Below are 10,177 nucleotides of genomic sequence, written 5' to 3'. Positions count from 1 at the left end.
ACCACGCATGCGCTCTTTATGCCGTCTAAGTGCTATTTAGTTCCCGCGGTTTTGTCACCAAGACACAGAAAGCACTAAACATAACGAACATATGTTTGTCGAATTTCTTATTGGCTGGAATAAGAAGAAATACGAGTGCATATCTGGGTAGAATTATATTGTTAAGATTTATTACAATATGGTCACATTTTAGGGAAATTCGGTAAAATTAAAATAAAATTGTTAAAAATGGTAAACCCCCACAGCAATTAAAGGCATTATAGGTTTTTTCTGGGACTGGTATTTACCTACGGAAAAATGGTTAAAAGTGTATAAAATTAATGAAACACCAGTGACAGCAAAATTTATCAAACATGTATATATCAGTTTAGTCTTGGTGATAACAGCCTGGACAAAGGCAGCAACAAAAATCAATTCAGTAATTGATACTCGTTAAATGAAAGTAACACTATAAATTTCGTGCGACCGATGTATTTATATCCACCACCCCAGGAATGCTCGAAAGCCAGGTAAAAAAATGAAAAATTAAAAGAGTAAAATATATGTATAATTTATTGGTTTTTTTTTTGTTTTAAAAGAGAATTTAGCTATCACTAAAACTTATCAATGAACAGTAATAAGATAGACTTTCTTCAGAAGCACGGCATGACGAAAAAAAGAATGTTTCCACTAAAAAAATAAAGGTATTGCCTAAATACCCTATACATTTGTCAAACTATGAAGAAGTATGTTCTGTTTGCAATGCACCAATGTTTTTTTTATTGTTTACGGACGGATTTGATTAGAATGATAAAAATGTTCAAGTTTCAGAAGCCTCATAATTCCGTGACTATCGACAGGGCAAAGATAATTCACAATAAATAATTAACTGACAAAGGTCTATATTTTATGACCGGACGCAATGAGGTAAACCTTAGTCACTAATATGTTTTTTTTCTCTGGATGGCAGACCTTAGTAATACTTTCACTTAACCTACTAATATGTTTTCTCTGGATGGCAGACCTTAGTAATACTTCCACTTAACCACTAATATGTTTTCTCTGGAAGGCAGACCTTAGTAATACTTCCACTTAACCACTAATATGTTTTCTCAGGATGGCAGACCTTAGTAATACTTTCACTTATAAGTTAAGTGAAAGTGTAGTGAAAGTGTTACGAAGGTCTGCCATCCAGAGAAAACATTGTCATGTTAGAACTTTAAGTGTCATTATTTGTTTCTAATGAAAGTCTGATAAATATACATTGTATCACCAGCTGTCTACATCAGTTATGTCTTCCTCTCCGCCTAGGCTTATCTTGATTTTCACCATTTATATATAAACATCAGTGGCGGATCCAGAAATTTTCATAAGGGGAGGGGGGGGGCACTGACTGCCTTAGAGGAGGCCCGCTCCAGTCATGCTTCAGTGATTCCCTATATACTAGTAATCAACAAAAATTTTTCCCACAAAAGAGGGGGCCCGGGCCCCCTGAAAAACCCTCTAAATCCGCCTCTGAACATAGGCCTAGTTATTAAGTCAATTTACAAAAAACTACATTCCGCTTTATGGTATGAAAAGTCCTTTGGCACTTGAAAAGCACGACTGTTTCGCTGAAATAGATGTGGCCGTTGATTGTGATCTTTGTATAAAATTCGGATAAAATGGGTATAAGGATGATCAGTTTTATCGAAATAATTTAATGATGAATGAAAAAGATAATTGTGGAACACATGACTAGTTCTTAGTAAAACGTGGAGAATTTATAAAAACTGATACAAATCAAACGTACTGGATCAGTAATGACGTGTATATTACTAAAATGGCAAAGTTAAAGGTTAGAAATCTGCAGTGTACTATTTCTAATAAGTTTCTCTTCGTTATTATAAAAAAAGTATGAGCTTAAAATATTTTCTCACGAATAGGACACATAATTGTCAATCATATATTATAAAGGTTTGAATACTGAAAAAAAAATACTGAAAGCATGTGCATTTGATATAATAAAAAAAACTATAGGCATGTTAGTTATATAGTAACTTGAAAACCGTCGCATGGCACTACCGCCTTTCGCGTCAAGAAAAATTCGTTACACGTGAATCTAATTGTTATCCGTGTTAATTGTCTGGTGTAGCAAACACATTTAAATTCTAGTTCATTGTATTGCAAGTATTTCTTGGTTTTTGAGAGAGAAAACAAACATTTGATTAAAGAACCTTCTTTAAATTACGGGTTCAGTTCTTTGACAATTAAACATACAACTAAATTCTGTGTACTGAATTAATTTTTATCTGTGTCCAATTTTAGGTATGGTTATTTTATTAAGTTTTTTCCATTAATAATGGATTTTAACATTAGATAAGGTCTCAGTTACTCTGTGCATCAAATGACTTACGTGTTTAAAACAACATATCTGGAAAATGTAAAAAAAAAATCTACCTGTTGTGCGCATGTCTGTAGCATATCTGTTGTAGTACTTACAGATGACCTAGAAATGACTGGTTTATTGATATTCAACAGCAATGCATGAATACATATATAACAACTTCACTACCGGTTCATGCAATGCAGAAGGAACAGTTTTTGAACTGTAAGGGGTACCAGTGGTATACTGTTCTTGCAACGATGACCAGGATGAACAGTAATTGTAAACGGATAAGAATCAAATGATAGTCTATTAACACGTTTCCTTGATTACAACGTTATAACTGAAACAACATCTTATACAGCAAAAACTAATCTCATTTATACATATATATGTCAGATGTACACATTCGTAGTATATAGACATTTCAGTAATTTTGATATGCATTTTTAACCGCACACATTTATTGTTTTAATCACCAATGAGAAAGCTTTCGATGATTATCTTTCTTTTAATTAAACAGACATATTTTTTTCATTTAAATAATTCCAGTTTGAAAGTGGACCATTTAAACTGAGTAAAATTCTATTTATCGGCTGTTTTCTGTTTTGTAATAAATATTACATTTATTATATATAAATGCAAGGTATATTCTTACTTTTAGTCCTATAGAAACTTTCCAAAAAAAGTTACACACGGAAAGAAAGAAACGAAAAATTATTATCGAAAGAATAAGCCAGCAGAACTCCGTGTTAAATATTTCAGTATATTATGTATGGGACGAGTTAAACAACATATATATCATATAACTTTTGTTCCACTTAAAAACAGGATGGTTCTATAATCACAAAAAAGTTATGCATAATAATATTCAATCGGTGATAAATTTTCCAATAAGTGATTAAAACAAAAACTGACTTTTTGTCCAGCTACTACAATATCTGTATGATAAATAGCCTCGTAATATTATAATTAACATCGCGATTTTATTACTATATAATCTACCCATAAGAGAGACATTCAGCGTATTTTACGTTAACAAGTGCGGTAATCGGCAATGTAATGGAGTTTTTTTTATAAAATTCTGCATGCACCAATAGCAAAACATAAACTCAGCAACTACTTGCACATTTCATAGGAATAAAACAGAAATTTCTATGTCAATAAAATAACATTTCTACTGCTGAAAATTCACAGGACAGGGTTTCGAGAAATACCAATTCAAAGTTAAATTGTTGAACTTTTGTGTGATGTTGAACGTATTCCATATATTTTTAACCATAATTGCCGGGTATTTAATCTCGAAGAGTATAAAAGTTACATATCCATTGATTAAATTTTATATGCAGTCTCACATGTGCTAAGTTGCTTGCAATCGCTAATTATCAGTGAAATATCCCATCATTTACGTAGCCGATATCTAAATTTAATCTACAAGGTACTCATGTAAAGAAAAAAAAGTTAAATTTGACACCTGAACATATGTATCTATTTATTTAAGCTATTTATATAAAGGATACCACAGATTCAATTAAATCTGCTTCATATTTTGACTTCCATCTAGAAATTGACAATGATGATCGGTTGAGAACTAAACTTACTACAAAAGAGATTATTTCAATTATCCCATTATGGACTTTTCATTTCTCTAACTATCAACATTGAATACGCGTCTGCATATGTAGTATATATATCTTGTGAGCTCTTTTTAATTTTTCATTGATATCAGGTTGCTGCTTAGAAATTAGCTGTTGAACCAGGGATTCCAAATAACACAGTTAAAGTAATCCCTTCGACTGTTTTCCGCAAGCAATCATGTTCTGGTTGATCGTTTCGGAATATCGGTGTCACAAATGACCACGGATATATGTTCAACTTTTCGTACCCAAACGATCGATCCCGTCCTCTTTTCAAGGCATCACATAATACGACCGATCACTGAATGTTTATCTGCCTTGAGCAACAAAAAATGTGCCACTATAATGGTTCAGGAACTGCTCACTCTTCCGGAGAATCTGAGTTCAACAGGGGTCGTGTTAATCAATCTTTGATTTCCTCCTGCATGTGCAGCATTCTGTGGACATGTTTTATTTTTCGTCTTTTGTTTTGGCCATGCTGTTTTTTTTTTTTTTTTTTTTTTTCAATTTATGGGTTTTGATCAATATTTGCATTCCAAAGTAATTAACTGTGCATCACAGCTTGCAGATTTGTTCCTGTTCTATTAAAAAGAATATTGAAGAAAGCGATTGATTGATTGTTGCTTACTTAGCGCCAGGTGACAAACAATTCATGCATATTCAGGCATGCAGAGAACAAACTAACAATTAATACAATAGGTAGTTTCTGAAAGGTAAATCGACCAGAATAAAGGGTCGAACATTTGAATTGCCACTGGAAAATTAGGATATGTTAAATAGGTGCGTATTTATGCATCCCGAACAGCCAAACGGACGCAAACCTTTAGCAAGGATTTTACTGTCGAATGGGAGAAGTCCAGGGATGTGCATAATTGTGTACCTCAATTAACCCTTGCGTTTTGTAGAGAAAGACAAGGTAAGCACAATGCTCTAATATTTTGTTCCAATATCACACAGGGCATATTCCTTTCCTACTAAATTTACTTACATCTCCCTACCTTGGTTATACTGTTTTGTGTCAGATAAAATTGCCCCTTTGACAGATCAAAGTTATTTTCCCAGAAGCTACCCATTCGAGTTTATATCCTTAGACTAGGTTTGGGGGGTTTGTATCATTCTGGGAACATTTTTATGGTCACCATGCCAAACTCCATTACAACGATTACAAAACAATAGCAAACTTTTTGATAATAAAGACCTAACCAGTTCGTCTTTAACATCTCAAAGCCAAGACGAGAGGTTCTGGAATAGGTGTTAACTGAACAAGTAATCAATCAATCAATTAATTAATATTGTTGCAATATTCTCTAATTTTACGCCATATTTCCAATGTCGTAACTCCAAGGGTTGATAAAGTATAGAAATCTTATTGTCCCTGGACATCTCCTGTCCGACAGTAAATTAAAAGCCCTTGACAAAGTTAGGCATTCGCTTGGCAGTGTGGAATGCATAAATACGCTGACACCTTAGTTCGATACACCATTACTACGCTCTCTTCGCGTTTAGAACCCTTGCAACAAACCTCTGGGTGGTCGTAAGGCAAAAAATACCCCTGTACAGTATACCCTCATTTTGCATGCAGTCGCATCCAAATTCTCCCAGAACTTACCTATTTTATAAATAGTCCATTTTTTATGGTCCTATATATGCACGAAATATTTGCCACTGGACATAAAGCAAGCAACAATCAATCTATTAATCAAATGTCGTAAAATTATTGGTTATAAAATACATAAATGCTGCTTGAAATTATAGCTTAAAGTATTAAAAAAATCCAAGAGTCTTTTTGTTAAACTTGAGGCGCTTATTTTCTTATAACGGTTTTAGGATATATTCACTTGTTACTTTAACTTTATAACAGAGCAATATGAAGATCACTAGGGGTTATAAAATTCAATTTATATGACACTCTGTCATCGCTTATAATAGAATTACAACTGTTTGTCTAACCAGAAAGGTAACAATTTTATGTAATATAAAAAAAGAAGATGTGGTATGATAGCCAATGAAACAACTCTCCACCAGAGACCAAATAGCGTAGAAGTAAGCAACGTCCTTCAACAATGAACAAAACCCAAACCCATATCGCATAGCAAGCTATCAAGCTATAAAAGACCCCGAATTGACAAACGTAAAACAATTTAAACCAGAAAAGTAACGGCTTGGTGTATGTACAAAACAATAAACGAAAAACACATATGATATACAACAGCGAACGACGACCACTGAATTACAGGCTGCTGACTTGGAACAGGCCCATACAGAATGTAGCGGGTTTAAACATGTTAGCGGGCGCCTAACCTTTCCCCTAAACCTGGGACAGTGGTGCGACAGAAAAACACAAGAACAAACTGAACAAAACGATAAACGAAAAACAAATATGATTAACAACTAAAAAAACAGGCTCCTGACTTGGGACAGGCACATAAAGAATGTGAAGACATTTTTGGACCAACATTTAAAAAGAATAGCAGCAAGGCAACAGAACATTCGCAGATCAAAGTTACAGCTTTTGTCACAACTTTTTAATCTATCTATATCCCAAAAAAAGTCAAATGTTCTCTGAAAGAAAGTTTAGTTCCAGCTATCGCAGAAATCATATGAATTATGCAGATGAATACACACGCCATGTAAACTTTCTTATTCTGAAAGAATCGGAAAATGAAATTTGAATTTGTCTGTATCTTTTCTATAATAGTCAAATCAAGTTTACGACAGAGTTAAGATAGGATTAAAAGTTAAAGTTAGAAGTTGTATTTTTTTTTGTCGACTTTTAGTTTTTCAGTGTCCCTTAATAAACAGTTATTTTAGTTACACTGTAACAAAAGACATAATTATAAAAGTAAGAAAGAAAAACACATGCATAGTTATAGAAATACCCTTTCAATCATTTTTTAATTCACTAGTCCTTTAAACCAATGTTTGAACCCAAACGTTTAAGGTAGTCAGTGGCCCTAAATTATAAAAAAAAAAGTGTTAGAGTATACATGTCTAATTACTATAGCCATCAATCTTGTACTGATGTTATACCCGTCAAGGATACCATCCGCCAGTATTCAATGCATCGGAAGGAATCAATGCAAATAAAATTAATAAAAAATTATCGGTATTGGACGTTCTAAACACAGATCGACAAATTTGCTATAAACAGGTTTCGACTGAATTTGCTGTAGTTCCTGATTGTCTTCATGACCCCGAAAGGTTTTTTTTATAACTTTCTGACGACACGGTTTCGCTTTTTGATAAGTCTTCATCGCTTTAATCTATGGAGCACATCATAGGTGACATTGTGCAAATACACACTATAAAGATGTAACAATTTGAGTCTACATTTAAGTATATGACAGGAAAACGCAAATAGTGTGGTATAAATATTTTATTTTTTTACAAACTAAATTCTACTATTGTAAGCTGACTCTATCATGCATGTCTATACGCAGCCCTGGTATATCCAGGATACTTTTTCAACAGCAAACTATCATAACCCGAAAGATTATATTCTACAAACCCACGATAAGTTTATCACCTGATATTACGTCTAACAAGCAATGACTTGTCTAGAAAGCTCATAATGCGCATGTCAAACACATTTTCTGGAGGTGAACAGATGACCTATTATCAGGACTGTATTGATATTTTCGTAGGCCTACAGAAAATATTAGCTTACAAAAATCAATGGTTAATTGAGCTGTTACAAAAGCGCGTCTATATACCTGGAACTCAATTAAAGTTATAAAATTTGAACAAGTTATACCATAATTAGTTGTAAGCAGGAGAATGTCATGTGTCATTGGTAATATTTTTTGTAATATTTTGTCTCCATTTTTCCAAGTATTTGACAGCTTACTTATTACGTTTGAAAAGTTAAAGAATGACAAATGTGATAGCGCTGAATCAAATGATTAAACTTGTGTATTTTGCATTTTTCTGTTATTTAAAGCCCTTGTCACTTTAATCAAAGTATATATAGGAAGTCCTCTGGAAGTTCACTAAAAAAATCACTTCAAATACATTTCTTGACAGTCTTTAATTTGTTGATTTTTCCATTTATAAGACTATATTGTGATTAATGTGATTAATGTTTAGGCCTTAGCTATTATCTCCTACGTAAACACCCGAGATGATGAATTTTATAAAGTGGTCTAAAGACGTAGTGCAAGCCCCATTTTTTACACTGGGGCCCTTTTTATGAAATTTTTTTCAGTCTTTTCATAGGTTCAACGTATCATAAATCTTTTTGAGACCGTAACGACATGCCTGTTAAAAGTTCAGTATAGCTGGAAGGAGGTTTTGCACTCCTAAAACCGACGTTATCTATTGTTTTCTTGTTTTCTTGTTTTTGTTCGAAAGCCAGTCGTTGTCCAATATATCTCTAGATTATATCCGACGAAACAATATGGTACTAAGTTGTTCCATACTACAGACCTAACTTTCGTGCTTGTGTGTAACTGCCATTTAAGTTATACCACCATTCACACTGTATAAAGTGTATCTTTCAATTTTCCAGGTTTAAAGTGCTTACTAGTTAAATAACAATCTTCAACAAATATTAATATTTAATTTAATCTATACCAAGTAATGTGTTTAATAGTATAGAAGGGTAAAATACAATAATAAACAGAAAAACCACAAGTAATTATAAATTAGAGGTACTGTGAGCAAAGCTTACAAAATGGTAACCCGTCACTTGCAAGTTCAAGCTTTGGTAATGGAAACCCTAAAGATAATTGAAATCAAGGCAAAATAGGAGGTGCACTTTGGCATTGTTATATGGTGAAGTCTTCAAATTCTGATTAGGAGGAGAAGGGGATATAAATGTGTACCGTAGTATGCACATGATTTACTGAGGGAAACCAGGATAATGATTCTGATAAAAAAGGCGGTCCACAATTGCATTACTAGTACATGGTTTAAAACGTGAGAAATTTTAACATTTGCTTTTAAAATAAGGGGTTTAGGAGGATTAGCGGATACGAAATAGATACCATCACAAAACAAAGCGATTACAAAGTTCATGCATGGGTAAGGAAAATCCCCAAAAAATTATTCGGATCAAAATTATTGTAATAATTGAGGTGTTTAGGATGAGTTGCAGATACAAATGGGTACCCCGAAATGTGACCTTTCGTGTGCAGATATTACTTAGTCCATATCATCCCAGAATAAATCACAAAAATCATTCAGATGAAGAATTGAAATAGGTGGTGCAGCAGTACATTATGTGATCTTGGAATTATTATATTGACAGGGTAAAGATTCTGTGAATGTTTCATATAATTATGTCAAGCAATTCAAGCATAGTTGTGGATACAAAAGTAGGTCAAGACGGACGGACGGGCGGACGGACGGACGGACTCCACCATCACTATGTACCGCCGCCTTAGAAAGCGAGGTAAATAAACAAAACTATGAAATAAATTAAAACAAGATTTGAATCCGCCTACACGTTTTCTTTTAAAGTCAAAGAAATGTAAAAACGACTAAATCAGAAAAACGACTCCAATTAAAAAACCAAGTGCACCGAAAGACTTTAAACCGCTGTGAATGAGTCAATGGACCATACGATGTAGGTGTAAGGATATACAAAATCTATCTATAAATGCCCGAAAATTAAATGAAGTTCTTATAAAATAAATACTTAGTCATCATCAATTATACAATGTTAAATTGCCGTAATTTTCTTGTTCTCAGTGGGATTAGTATTATCTGATCAGAACGTTTTCGTACCTACCTACATTCATGGCGAAATATAGTGTTCAGGTTGTGAAATTTAAAAAAAAATTAGAACATTTTTAAAGATCTATTTGAGAGAAAAAAATCATTGCATTGGGATCAGAGCTATGCATGATTGTGATACAATCCCTAATTTCAAATAATTTACAGCAACCCCCCCCCCCCCCCCCCCCCCCAATAAAAAAAAAACACCTTAAATTCTTCTCGAAAATGATATTAAATGAAATATCTGAATTAAAAAAAAAAGATAAAATGGTTAGCTCAGGACTTTCATAACACACACACACACAGCATATTTAGTATGTCAATAAATGATTCAGCTCATTTTTTCAAAAAGATATTAAAAGAATACCATATTCATTTATAGTCAACTGTAGCTGGTCCAGTAAAGCGATGACATTCTAATAACACCATTACCGACGCGTATCTCTCCGGACGGATAGCAACCTCGAGGGCTTATCGA

Source organism: Mytilus californianus, unplaced genomic scaffold (assembly GCF_021869535.1).
Source record: "Mytilus californianus isolate M0D057914Y unplaced genomic scaffold, xbMytCali1.0.p SCAF_2, whole genome shotgun sequence".
Classification (NCBI taxonomy): domain Eukaryota; kingdom Metazoa; phylum Mollusca; class Bivalvia; order Mytilida; family Mytilidae; genus Mytilus; species Mytilus californianus.
The sequence above is the reverse complement of the archived record's forward strand: the minus strand, read 5'-3'. Positions refer to the sequence as shown.